The sequence below is a fragment of the Nicotiana tomentosiformis genome, chromosome 1 (genome assembly GCF_000390325.3).
Source record: "Nicotiana tomentosiformis chromosome 1, ASM39032v3, whole genome shotgun sequence".
Classification (NCBI taxonomy): Eukaryota; Viridiplantae; Streptophyta; class Magnoliopsida; order Solanales; family Solanaceae; genus Nicotiana; species Nicotiana tomentosiformis.
Genome location: NC_090812.1, coordinates 54541385 through 54551606, shown reverse-complemented (window position 1 = coordinate 54551606; position 10222 = coordinate 54541385).

Genomic DNA, 10222 nt, shown 5'->3' with positions numbered 1-10222 from the left:
ATGACATCACAAGAAATTCATAATTGCCATAACGAGTCTTGAATACTGTCATTAGAATATCTGAATCCCGAATTTTCAACTGGTGATACCCCGATCTCAAATCAATTTTGGAGAATACCCTTGCTCCCTGAAGTTGGTCAAATAAATCATCAATACGCGGCAAAGGATATTTGTTCTTGATTGTAACTTTGTTCAATTGTCTGTAATTAATGCACATCTGCATAGTACCATCTTTCTTTTTCACAAACAAAACTGGTGCACCCCAAGGTGACATACTAGGCCTAATAAACCCCTTATCAAGGAGTTCCTCAAGTTGCTCTTTTAATTCTTTTAACTCAGTTGGTGCCATACGATACGGAGAAATAGAAATGGGCTGAGTGTCTGGCACTAAATCAATACCGAAATCAATATCTCTGTCGGGTGGCATACCCGGCAGGTCTACAAGAAATGCATCCGAAAAGTCTCGTACTATCGGTACTGAATCAATAGTAGGAATATCTGCATCAACATCTCCCATAAAGGCCAAATATGACAAACACCCCTTCCCAACCATACGTTGGGCCTTCAAATAAGAAATTACCCTGCTAGGAACAAAATCTAGAGAACCTCTCCATTCAACCTTCGGCAACCCCGACATCGCCAACGTCACAATTTTTGCGTGACAGTCCAGAATAGCATGACATAGAGACAACCAATCCATACCCAGAATTACATCGAAATCAACCATACCAAGTAATAAAAGATCAACTCTAGTCTCCAGTTCCCCAATAGTTACCACACACGACCGATACATACGGTCCACAGTAATAATATCGCCCACCGGTGTAGATACACGAACAGGTGAAACTAAGGACTCATGGGGCATATCCAAATAACGAGCAAAATACGATGATACATATGAATAAGTGGAACCAGGGTCAAATAATATAGAAGCCTCCATGTGTCACACTGAAACAATACATCTGATCACTGCATTTGAAGCAACAACATTTGGCCTGGCAGAAAAAGCATAAAATCGGGCCTGACCGACACCTGATCGGCCTCCCCCTCTTGGGCGACCCCTAGCTGACTGACCCCCACCCCGAGCTGGCTGGGCGGTGGTGAAGTAACTGGTGCTAAAGTCGTAGTCTGACTTCTTTGCTGCACTGGACCTCCCGAACGACGAGGACATTGTCTCCACATATTCCCGAATTCCAGAATAACTGCTAGAAGCATCCGGTGCAAATAAACCCTGAACTGAAGGAGCACGGGACGAACTCTAGGCTGGAAGGGCATTGAGAGATGACTGATCCTGATGAGAACTATATGAACCATGGTTGGATGATGCACCACGGTGAACTGGATGACCCGTCTGTGCGTGTCTGTAAGGGCGACCCCTGCCGCGGTAAAACTGATCCCCTGAAGGAATACCGCTGAAATCACCTGGTCCACGAGGCTGCTTGGCCTCTCTCTCTCCACGTTCCTGACTACGGACCATCTCTATCTATCGAGCAATGTCAACTACCTCATCAAAAGTAGCACCAGATACTCTTTCCTGAGTCATAAGTAATCGTAGCTGATATGTGAGGCCATCAATGAACCTCCTAATCCTCTCCCTATCAGTGGGAACCAACCAAACTGCGTGACGATCCAACTCAAAAAATCTCATCTCGTACTACGTCACAGATATGCCATCCTGACGTAATTGCTCAAACTGTTTGCGCAGCTCCTCTATGCGAGACTGTGGCACAAACTCCTCTAAAAAGAGAATGGAGAATTCCTTTCATGTAAGTGGTACTGCACCGAACGGCCTACGCCTTTCATAAGTCTCATCTGAAGGCAGCTCCAGAAAACTGAAAAGTAGTGAACGAGACCCCATTGGTCTCCAAAATACCTGCTATCTGAAGCATCCGCTGGCACTTATCTAGAAAACCCTGAGCATCCTCTGACTCAGCACCGCTAAATGATAGAGGTCAAATCCTCCCAAATCTCTCAAGTCTCCTCTGCTCATCATCTTCCATAACGGGGACTACCAAGGCCTGAACAGTTGTAGTCGGCTGGGCTGGTAGTGCCCCTGGTATCTGAAGTCCCTGTATCACTTGATCTGGAGTACGGGCAACAGGGGTATGAGTACCTCCCCCATCCTGAGAAGTGGTAGGTGCGGCCTGAGCCGAAACCACCTGAGCAAGGAGGTGTAAACTGTCAATATCCGGGCCAAAGTTTCCTGAAGGCCTGGAATCTCAATGGGCACAGCTGGTGCCTGAGCTGGTCCTGTCGGCTCAGCCATATCTGGAATATGCTCCTGAGCTAGAGCAACTGGTGGTGCTACAGGTGCTGCTCCAACTGTTGTACGAGCTACACCTCGACCTCTACCTCGGCCCCAGCCTCTACCACGGCCACGGCCTCTCACGGCCCTAGCTGGTGGCACTAGTGGCTGACCGTCCAATTTGGTAGTACGTGTCCTCACCATTTCTGAGAGAATAGAATAACGGAAATTTAGTTTTCAGAATCAATAATTCGCATGACAGAATACCAGAAAGTGAAATTTTCCTAAGGGTTAGGCAGCCTCTCGAAGATAAGTACAGACGTCTCTGTACCGATCCGCAAGACTCTACTAAACCTGCTCATGACTCGTGAGACCTATGTAACCTAGGCTCTGATACTAACTTGTCACGACCCAAAATCACACCTGTCGTGATGGCGCATATCTTAATACTAGGCAAGCCGACAACCTCAATAAACCACAATTTCTTTTAAATACGAAAAATATAATAATTAATTTAAGAGAAAACCCCACACATATTGATATAAATACACTCTCAAAACTTGGTGTCACTGAGTACATGAGCATCTATACATTATAAGTCTGGAAAACACGGTCTATAATAGTCTAAGACCAAATACAGTAAACAAGGAGATAGGGAAGGAGAGACAAGGTCTGCGAAACATGGCAGCTACCTCTAAATCTCCGATAAATCAACTGTGTGAAAGAATCAACACCCACTGTGTCCGGGATCACCTGGATCTGCACACGAAGTGCAGGGTGTAGTACGAGTACAACCAACTCAATAAGTAACAATAATAAATAAGGAACTGAAAGTAGTGACGAGCTTCTCAGCTAAGTCCAAATACAGTACTTTCCAATATAAAAGAGTAGGCATGCTCTCAAGTTCAACATTTAAGATTTCACTGAAATTTCATATCAAGTTTGACCGAAACAGAAAATAATGTTTTTCCGAAATTTCCAAAATAGTGATATATGACAGCTGAAATGCAGCAAATAATGAAATCAAGGCATCCTCTCAGAGTAACAGTCACTCAGTCCTCCCATTCACTCCAACCTTACAGTCACGCTTTCCTCACAGTCACTCATTCCTCACAGTCACTCATCACTCGACACTCGCACTCGCACTCAGTAGGTACCTATGCTCATTGGGGGTGTGTACAGACTCCGAAGGGGCTCCTTCAGCCCAAGCGCTATAACAAACCAATCATGGCATAAATCAATGAAACATGTCGTGGCGTGCAACCTGATCCCATAAATATCCTCACAATTAGGCCATCGGCCTCACTCAGTCATCAACCTCTCCAGTCTCTCGGGCTCTCAGAAATCATGATAAGCAGTCCAACAACAATGATATGTTGCATAAATAATGAATAAGAGAGACTGAGGTAAAAACATGCAAATAGAACTATGACTGAGTGCAAAACAGCAACTTAGCAAATAATTTCACAAGTACACGACCTCTGTGGGTCCCAACAGTGTAAACATATGATTTAAACATGATTCATAGATCAATTTCTCTAATACGGGGAAAAATATACGAATATCAACACATTTTTCAACTACACAGTTCCATGGAATTGACCAAGTCATAATTCCTACGGTGCACGCCCACACGCCCGTCACCTAGCATGTGCGTCACCTCAAAGCCAATCACATAATACATATTTCGGGGTTTCATACCCTCAGGATCAAATTTAGAACTGTTACTTACCTCAAATTGTGTAACTCTTTATTCCGCTATGCCTTTGCCTCGTGAATTGGCCTTCAAACGCCTCGAATCTAGCCACAAATAATTCGATTCAGTCAACAAAATTTATTGGAATTAATTCCATAAGAAAATACTAATTTTTCATCAAAATTCGAAATTTAGCTCAAATATTGCCCGTGAGTCCCACGTCTCGGAACCCGACAAAAGTTACAAAATCCAAAAGCCCATTCAACCACGAGTCTAACCATACCAATTTTACCAAAATCCGACCTCAACTCGACCTCCAAATCATCAAATCTTATTTCCAAATCCCTAGGCCCAAATTCCCGATTTACACCTCAAAAACACGTAATCTAGTCAGATTATTCGATGAAAATTCAATATTATGGAGTAAAAATGATCACAAGTGACTTACCTCAAGATTTTTCGTGATTTCTCGCTCAAAAATCGCCTCACCCGCTTTTGGAAATGTCAAAAATGACAATTTCTCGGACCCTTCTGTTTTGTACGCTGGCCAATGCTTTCGCACCTGCGGCCATATTTTCGCTTCTGCGGTGAAAACACCGCATCTGCGAAAGTCACTTAGCCCAGTTGCCTCCGCTTCTGCGAGCCTTGGACCGCATATGCGCCTTCGCAGGTGCGGAAAATTCCATCTCACATGTGCGCCTGCCCGCACCTGCGCCCGTCCTGCGTGAGCCGCTTCTGCGCAACATGAGCCGCATCTGCGGCATCGCAGGTGCGGCCAATTTCTCGCACGTGCGATCACACCAGAAGACAAAAATTTCCCAGATTTCTTCTAAGTCCGAATTTGATCCGTTAACCATCTGAAACTCACCCGAGGCCCCCGAGGCCTCAACCATATATACCAACAAGTCCTAAAACATCATACGAACTTAGTCTAGTCTTCAAATCACATCAAACAATACTAAAAATACGAATCACACATAGATTCAAGCCTAATGAACTTTGAAACTTCCAATTTCTACAAACGACGCCAAAACCTATCAAATCACGTCCGATTGACCTCAAATTTTGCAAATAAGTCATAAATGACATAACGGACCTATTCAAATTTTCAGAATCGGATTTCGACCCCGATATCAAAAAGTCAAGCCCCCCGTCTTCCCAAAAATTCCACTTCCGCCATTTCAAGTCTAATTCATCTACGGACCTCCAAATAATTTTTCGGACACGCTCCTAAGTCCAAAATCACCATACGGAGCTATTGAAATCATCAGAATTCAAATCCGAGGTTGTTTACACATAATTCAATATCCGATTAACTTTTCCAACTTAAGTTTTCAATTATGAGACTAAGTGTCTCATTTCACACCAAAATCCTTCCAGACCCGAACCAACTAACCCGGTAAGTCATAAAATAACTGTAAGGCATAAATTGAGTAGTAAATAGGGGAATGGGGTTATAATTCTCAAAGCGATCGGCCGGGTCGTTACAAATATATATATTACAACTGAAGCTACCGAGCCTAAGCTGCGGTCTATACCTGGCCTCAAGTCCTCCAGACTGGCCCATCACTAAAACACATAATACACATCTCGAACCTCGTTCATAGAATCACGAATCAGCGATGCAGAGCTGATACCGAGCGCTCATGTGTGCATACGAATACGTGGAAGGAATTCAAAGAGTTATGTCTCAAGCTGAATCAATTTCGCACGATAAGAAAATAAAGATGGGAATTATATATCCTAAATGCCCTGTAGCCTCTCGAAAATAAGTATGGACGTCAAAATACCGATTCGCTAGACTCTACTAGACACTTGCTCATGATTTGTAGAACCTATGAACCTAGAGCTCTGATACCACCTTGTCACGACCTAAAGTCTCACCTGTCGTCATGGCACTTAACCCAACCCGCTAGGTAAGCCAATTACCAACTATTAAATTCCAATGAAATTAATAAGGCAATTAATTAGAAGAAAACAAATAAAACTAATACATTTTCCCAAGAACTGGTAGTATAAATCATGAGCTTCTAAGAATAAAGTATACAAAGCTGGTATGAAATAATACATCATCTGTTTGAAAAGTACATAAACAGAGTTTCATGAATCTAAGGCTACCATGAACAAGAGGCAACAGCAACCGGAATGCAGGTACATCTTCAGATCCAGCTCCCAACGAACATAGCAACATCAACATCTAATATCTGTATGCAAGGTGCAGAAGTGTAGTATGAATACAACCGACCCCATGTACTCAATAAGTAATAAACCTAACCTTAGGTTGAAAGTAGTGACGAGTTTGTACCAAGGTCGGGTCCCAACTTCAATAACCAACAATAGTTCATAACAACTTAAACAAGTAATACCAGAAGTAACTCAACAATCAAATGCTCAGCAAAAACATGATTTCTGAAAATAGTTCTGCCTTTCAAGTACATCAATGAAATCCAAATCATTTACCGGAATTGCCAAAAATATGAATAAGTTTGAAAACAATAATTTTCCCAAAAATCCTTTCAATAATAAATAGATGTTTCATTTTTCTTTCCAGATAACCAGTGTAAAACAAATACATCACTATGCCCATCTGCCAACATGTGTGAGAAATCATAAATGATGTAATATCGTACATCATGAGGAAAAATACATCTATATGCATGTATATCATGTGTGCATGTCAATGCAATGTATCTCAGAGATGAACTCATATGCATACTCTCAGAGTATCAATTCACTCAGTCCTTCCCATCACTCAGTCCTCCTAGTCACTCAGTCCTTACAGTCACTCAGTCCTCCCAAATTACTCGGCACTCGCACTCAGTAGATACCTGCGCTCACTGGGGGTGTGTACAGACTCCGGAGGGGCTCCTTCAGCCCAAGCGCTATAATCTGCACGGACAACTCACGTGTTGTACGGATAACTCACATATTATAGTATCAATATCTGTATCCGCACGGACAACTCACGTGCTATAATAAAGTATATAAAGCCAACATGGCCTGTGCGGCGTGCAGCCCGATCCCATAATTATCCTCACAATCGGGCCCTCGGCCTTACTCAGTCATCAATCTCTCCGGTCTCTCTCTCATGGGCTCACAATGTCATGAAAATAGCCCAAAAATAATGATGTGATGTATCAATAAATAACAACAGAGATTGAGATATGATATGTAATGACATGAATATGACTGAGTATGAATTTTCAATTTTAAACAAATAATTCATAGCAATATGATCTTTGTGGGTCCCAATAATACTGGCACATAGCCTCAACATGATTTTTAATATGATTCTCAGCTCAATTTCTTTAGAACATAAAACTACATAGAAAATGCCAAGATTATTTGACTATAAAATTTCACGGAAATAATTATGTCACAATTTCCATGGTACATGCCCACACGCCCGTCACCTAGCATGTGTGTCACCTCCCAACAATTCACATAATACATATATTCTGGGTTCATACCCTCAGCTCCAAGATTAGAAGAGTTACTTACCTTGAACAAGACGAATCCAATGTCGAGCAAGCTAAACAATGCTCCAGAAATTCCATTTTGCGCGTATCAAATTCCGAATGGCTCGAATTTAGCCACAATTAATTTGATTCAGTCCACAAAATTTATAGGAATTAATTCCGTATCAAAATACAAATATTTTCCCACAAAATCTAAAATTACACTCCAAAAATTGCCCGTGGGGCCTACGCCTCGGAATCCGACGAAACTCATAAAATCCGACAACCCATTCAACTACAAGTTCAACCATACTAATTTCACTCAATTCCGACTTTAAATCGATGTTCAAAACTCGAAAATTCATTTTATGGAATTATAGAAATTTCCTTCGATTTCTCTTGAAGATTCGATAATCTTACACCAAAAATGAAGATTAATTTATGAAATATAATTACAAGGGAGTCAAGAACATTTACCCCAAGTTGTGTGAAAAAATTCCTCTCCAAAATCGCCCAAGCCGAGCTCCAAAATCCGAAAATGGTAAAAAATAGCGAAACCCCGAACTTAAAGGGTTCTGTCCAGCACTTTCGCAGATGCGGTCAAGAGATCGCACCTGCGACCCTCGCTTCTGCGGAAAACAACTCGCTTTTGCGAGAATGGCTTGGCCAGCCTAGATCACTTCTGCGATGCTAGGACCGCATCTGCGGTCGCGCTTTTGCGCAAAATTTGCCGCACCTGCGAAGACCCCAGGCCAGCCCCAGTCCCGCATCTGCGTCAACCCCGCCGCACCTGCGGCATCGCACCTGCGGTCAAGACCCTCGTAGGTGCGATCACATCAGAGGCAGCAGTTCCAGCATTTTCCTTAAGTCCAAATTTGATCCGTTAACCATCCGAAACTCACCCAAGGCCCCCGGGACCTCAACCAAATACACCAACAAGTCCTAAAATATCATACGAACTTAGTCGAAGCCTCAAACAACATCAAAAACACAGATTGCACCCGGATTCAAGCCTAATGAACTTTGAACTTCCAAATTTTATTTCTTGTGCTGAAACACATCAAATCAATCCGGAATGACTTCAAATCTTGCACACAAGTCATAAATGACATAACAAAACTATTTCAATTTTCAGAATCGGATTTCGACCCCAATATCAAAGTCAACCCCCCGGTCAAACTTCCAAAAAAAATTAACTTTCGCCATTTCAAGCCTAATTCCCCTACGAACCTCCAAATAATTTTTCGGACACGCTCCTAAGTCCAAAATCACCATACGGAGCTATTGGAATCATGAGAATTCAAATGCGAGGTTGTTTACACATAAGTCAACATCCGATCAACTTTTCCAACTTAAGTTTTCAATTATGAGACTAAGTGTCTCATTTCACTCTGAAATCCTTCCGGACCCGAACTAATTACCCAAGCAAGTCATACAACTGTAAGCATAAATTGAGTAGTAAATGGAAGAACGGAGCTGTAATACTCAAAACGACCGGCCGGATCGTTACAGTTTTCGTCTTTGTTTATTTCTTTGTAGGGTCTCAACTGCAATCAAATGGCCACCAAAGAAATATTCAAATGAGAATGGATAGCGAAACAAAAAAATTAGAAACCTTTTGATGGAGAATTAGCTAGATATCACATGATATATTATCTACGATAATGGAGAGAGAGAAAAAAACAAAGAAATGGGTGGTAAATTTTGGACTATATAAATTGGGTTAAGAATATTACACGTGAAGCAAGTTCCAAGTGCATGTGAATGAGGGGTTGGGAGTCAAAAGTGGTGAGAAGAAAGGAGCCAAAATGAGGTTCATCTACTTCTCCATTGCCATCATTAACCTATCTTTTTTTCTCTTTCTCTTGGAGTCTTGTTCATGATTATGGGGGAAGAAGAAGACTGCTGTTTATCCAACTTCATGTGGACAATTTATCAAATGATCCCTTAATTGAACAGTATGAACTTAGCTGTTGCTGCTGCTGCTACCACTACTACTAACTCTTTTATTAGTAATTTTATTCTTGAGATGCGTAATTTGAATGTTGACCCAAGAAAAAAATGAAAATATCATATGAATTTTGAAGACAGTAATCAACATGATCGGTGCCAAATTTATCCGTTCATTGATTATTAAAGGATTTTAAGACTCAGAGTTAGATCAAGCTGAATTTATTCAAATAGCTCGATGGAAAAATTGATACTGACCAAGTTTTAGTCGAAATTTAACTTGCTTATTTAAAATGGCATTTAACAAGTTGCGACAAGTCGACAGTATATATGTTAGGTTTCGATTCAGTTTCTCTGCTTTGTTCATACTGTTTATTTATTTTACATTATTTAAATTCAACATAAGTAGTTAATCTCCTTCAGTATATGAACCATTTCGTAGTTTCTCAGGGTTTCTACGTTTGTATAGTAGGCTTCGCCGACCTCTATTACGTGTAATTTAGCTACCAAGAACCACGCCAGTAATATTATTTTCCCTTCTAACTCTCTAAAAACTTGTCACACTAAGGGCATTGTTGTAAATTAGAAGAGGACATTAACCATCTTAAGAGAAAGCAAAAAGGAAGAGAATATTCATACATATATACTCGTCTGCCAAATTTCCAACCCATTTCATAAGGCTACTTTTTGCGGTAAATCTCCCTATTCATACACTTTTGATCGTTTCTTCACATGGACTTGCAGTAGTACCCCAGTACGCATTAAAGTAATGCCCTTTCATTTCACATGTTTAGCTTACACACAAGTTGGTCAATTCAGGCACTCAATCTTTCTGACTCTTCTGGAAAAACACTAAAATTCTCGGCGGTGAAG